Genomic DNA, 5,066 nt, shown 5'->3' on the forward strand with positions numbered 1-5,066 from the left:
AGTTCATTATAAATATATTTTGTTAAAGGATAATTTTTATTATTTAAAGAATATTGTATGGTATTATTATGTATTTATTTTTATTTTATAATTTTTGACTAATTTAATTAAAAAAATAGGATTATATATATAATCATATTACTAAATATTAGGTTTTAGAAAAAAAATTATTAGAATATATATATATAAAATAAAATAAATAAATACATAAATAAATATCTATATAAAAAAAATAAATAAAAAAATAAATGTTTTAATTTTCCTTTTTCTTGTCCTTCTATCATTTTTGACTTCTTTTGCATTAATATTTTTTTTACTCCTCCATACATTTTTTTATGTTCTCCTTTTTTTTCAGTTTTTCTTTGCTTGAGGACAAGCAAACTTTTAAGTTTGGTGTTGTCGCTTCGCTTGTGGCTTTTCTATTTATTATAATGGGCCAAAGGGAAGCGAATCATCTTCATGGAGGAGCACAGTCTGAAGAATGAGACAAGCACTAAGATAACTGAGGTGGTTGAGTTCCTTTCATTCTATATTTTCTTCCGTTCTCATTATGTTATATCCCTATTTTTTGCCATCTTACTTGAATGTCTGCATGATCTTTAGTAATTCTGAGTCTTATTTTTAGTTTAATTTTATTATTTTGAAATTTTAGTTATTTATCTTTTAATTGAAGAGATGTATCATGTACCGCTCACTGAGCTCGAATCTAAAAAGAAAAATGAAAGAAGTGATGTATTGCATGGGAAATTGAGTTTATATCAAAGAGTAGTTTTATTTACTTAAATGTGGTGGTATTACCTATGACTCTGAGTGCATGATATGAATAGTACATATTTGAATTTGAATCAAAGGATGTTGATGTATGAGGAATAAGAATTTAGAGAACTATTATGAATTCTCTGAAGTAAACAAAAGCTTAATCCTTGAAGCAAAAGAAACAGCAAAAGAAAAATAAAAGCAAGGTCCAAGGCTCTGAGCATCAATGACTAGGGAGGTCAAACATGATTAAAAGCTCAAAGAGTTGTTTCCCTAGTCATATGCTTGTGGTGTAAATGTGTCAAGTAATCTTTGAGACAGAGCACTAAGAGTCGAGATCAAGCGCATTTAACAGATTATGCCAAAGGCTTTGAGCACCACTGTCTGGGAGTAACTGAAAGAAAAATCAGAACCAAAAGAGGGTTCCTCAGTCAAGTGCTTGTGGTATTTTTGTGTCAAGTAAAGCTTGTGATAAAGCATTTAAAGTCACAGCTAGGCTCAAGGTGCAAAGCACCAAAGAAAAGAGAATGAAAGAAATTTTGCTGTGTTCAAGGATTAAACCAAAGTATAAAGGCTAGAGAATTCATAATCTTATCCGGATTCTAATTCCAAATGACAGTGACATTCTTCTGATTCAAAGGATAGTGAGATGCCAAAACTATTCAGAATTGTAGTGTATAAACCCCACTTTAAGAAGAGTCAGGAGCTTAAGTGAACAGTCACTTCTCATGCAAATTCACATCCTAAGCCTATATTAGTTTTGGAAGCTTGAGGATAAGCAACAGTTCAAGTTTGGTGTTGTGAGGCGTGAGCATCTTTTCTATCTTTTCCTAGTGAATTTGCATTTGAATTGCTAAGTTTAATCAACAATTAAATATCTTTTAGCCACTATGGATGCTACTTTGAGTTGTGTGCAATTCTGTTTATTTCAGGTAGCATTCATTTGGATTTGATAGAGCTTCTGTAGAAAAAGAAAAGAAAGTGAATGATGCTGTCAACTCTGACCTCCCTGCACTCCAATAGAAATAACTTGAGCTACAAAGGTCCAATTGACATGATTCCAGTGGCATTTGAAAGCTAAATTTAAGAGCTTTCCAATGATGTATAATATTATACACTTCTTCTCCAGTTTACTTGGCCATGGTGGCGCCTAACTTGGGATTCTCCAAGTTAGGAGCCAAAGGAGAACTCACACGCCAAAAGCAAGCTGCATAGGTGGCGGCTAACTTGGCTTTTCCTAAGTTAGGCGCCAAGACACAATCAACACATCCAAGCAAGGCTGCCATAGTGGCACCTAACTTGGGAATTTCCAAGTTAGGCGCCAGCCTTAAATCATCAAGTGGTCCCAGTGCTCAATCAAGCAACATGCGAAGATCTTCATCAATTTTGGATTAAACTTTATTTTATTTAAAAATAGGAAAAGATATTATTTAGTTTTAGAAAATATATTTTACAATAATTAGGATTAGATATAAAAGGGAAAAGAATCAGCCCTTCGGGCCCTTCTCTTCTCTCATACCTCATTCCGCACTTTACAGTTTTACAGAACCCTAGTTTTCTCTCTTAACCATGAGCAACTAAACCTCCACTATTAAGGTTAGGAGCTCTGTTTATTCTATGGATTAATACTATTACTGTTCTATTTTAATTCCTATATTGATTTCAATTTCATGAATTGTTTTCGTTCTTTATCTTATGAATCTGGGTGGAACGGAAGTATGACCCTTGTTCTAATTGAGTTCTTGTAAAACTTGGAAAAGCTTTTTGCTTGAACAACATCTTGAAAACAATTTCTCCTAAATTTCTAATTATATGGACATAACGGGATACGTAACATATAATCCTCTTATATTTGGATAATTAGGATTTCTGTGTCATATAAACTAGAATTAAACTTAACCCTCTAATTGGAATCAAGTGACCAAGGAATTGACGATTGATGAAGGTTATCAGAGGAGACTAAAAAGGTCTAAGGAATTAAGGTTTAGTCACATATAGTTTGCCATGAATTGAATCTTGTATGATTAAAATAGTTAGTAAGAAAAGTTAATCCAGAATATAAATATCTCTGAAGCCTTAACTGTTTTCTCTATATATTTCACAAACCATTTACTGCTTGCTTTCTGATATTCTAAATTTACTGTTAATGCTATTGAATTATCAAAACACCATTTTCTGTTTGTCTAACTAAGTAAATCACGCAATTATTGTTGCTTAGTCCATCAATCCTCATGGGATCGACCCTCATTCACTTGAGGTACTACTTGGTACGACCTGGTGCACTTGCCGGTTAGTTTGTGGGTTATAAATTCAGCACCAGGTATCACCTCGTATACCTCCACCTCATTCCCAAGCATAATGCAGTGAATCATTATTGCTCGGTCTATGGTATCCTCAGAACGGTTACTTGTTGGGATGATAGAGCGTTGGATAAATTCCAACCATCCTCTTGCCACGGGCTTGAGGTCAAGCCTACCTAGTTGGCATGGCCTGCCTTGTGCATCCCACCTTCATTGTGCTCCTTCCACACAAATGTCCACAAGCACTTGGTCTATCCTTTGGTTGGTATTGACTCTTCTAATTTAAGAGTGTGGGTCTCCCAACATTTGTGGTAATTTGAGCGCCACTCTTACACTCTCCGGAATGAAATCCAAGAGTCTCTCTCGGACCATGGTACACCAATTCTTGGGGATTGGGTTCACACTTGTATCATGCCTTTTAGTGACCCATGCATTGGCATAGAAATCTTGCACCATTAGTAATCCAACTTCGGGGATAGGATTGGTCAGGACTACCCAATCTCTTCTCCAGATTTCTTGTTGGATCTCTGGGTACTCATTCTTTTTTAGTCTAAAGGGGACTTTAGGGATCACCCTTTTCTTTGACACTACTTCATAGAAGTGGTCTTGATGAGCCTTGGTGAGGAAAATCTCCTCATTTCTCAAGGTTCAGAGGCGGAAGCAATGGCTTTTCCTTTCCTCTTTCTTGAGGAATCTCTGACATTAGGTGCCATACTTAGGAATGATAGAAGTCAAAAATCAAAGCTTTTACAACACCAAACTTAAGAACTTTGCTCATCCTCAAGCAAATATGAACAAAAAGGAAAAAGAGAGTTGAAGAAGAGAGAATAATAGAGATAGATAGAGAGAGGGATTCGGCCAAGTGGGGGTTTATTGTGTATGACGTTTGTGTATGTGTGTATATAAAGGGGTGATTGAGGGGATATTTATAGGGGAGGGTGGTGGGTTAGGGTTCGTCTATGGGGGAGGGGGAAATAGGTGGGAAGGGTTTAAATTTAAAGTAGGTGGGGGTTGGTAGGAGTTATGATGGGTTTAGGGAAGTCTATGGATTCAGAAGAGGGAGAGTGGGGTATGGGTTTCAAGGTATAGAAAGGTAGGTGAGAGAGTGAATGAGGTAGCTAGGGTAGGTGGAGATTCTCTGGGGCCCACTGGTCCTGAGAGACTAAGGAATTCGAATTTCCTGCCCCTTGTGGGCGTTGAACGCCCAGCCTTGCTCCCTGGCTTGCGTTCAACACTAGCTTTTGCTCCCCACAGGGCACTTGAAAGCCCAGGGACTCCCTTCCTGGCATTCAACGCCAAGTCTTTGCTCCCCGTGGGGCGTTGAACACCCAAAATGGTCTCATTCTGGCATTTAACGCCAGCTCCTACTCCCTTATCAGCGTTTGAATGCCCATCTCTTTTCTTGTTTGGCGTTCAACGCCAACAAGGGGGTCTCCCTAGGGTGTTCTGGTTCCATCTCTAAATGTCTATGTCTCTGTTCTAAAGACTGTACATGATCATAAACATTAGAAAGCAAAGGAAACAATTATAAAAATAAACTAATCTCAAATGAAAATAAACTAAAAGAAAGAAAAACAGAAATACTTTACTCATGGTTGGGTTGCCTCCCAACAAGCGCTTCTTTACCGTCACCAAGTTGACGGAGAGCTCGTTTACGGAGAATGATAGGGCCTCAGAATTTCACCCCTTACAGTGAACTTCCTCCCTATGCTCTCATGGATGAGCTCCACATGTTCTAGAGACCGGATCCTATTCACAGTGTCTGGAATGACTAGACTGTCAGTGAAGACCACTCTCATTATAGGTGAAAGGTCCTTAGTAGGGATCTTCTTTCCCCTTCAGCCTTTAGGAACTTTTTTCTTACTACCGTCCTTCTCAGAGCTTGATGATGGTTGCCCCACACCAAACTTAGAGTTAGTGTCTGGGGGCTCTGCTAGGCTCTATACTGAGAGAGATGGTGGAAGCACTAAGTGCTTGTCAATTGTGCCTTCTCCAACTAATGTAGGTAAG

The sequence above is a fragment of the Arachis ipaensis genome, chromosome B04 (assembly GCF_000816755.2).
Source record: "Arachis ipaensis cultivar K30076 chromosome B04, Araip1.1, whole genome shotgun sequence".
In the NCBI taxonomy this organism is placed as follows: Eukaryota; Viridiplantae; Streptophyta; class Magnoliopsida; order Fabales; family Fabaceae; genus Arachis; species Arachis ipaensis.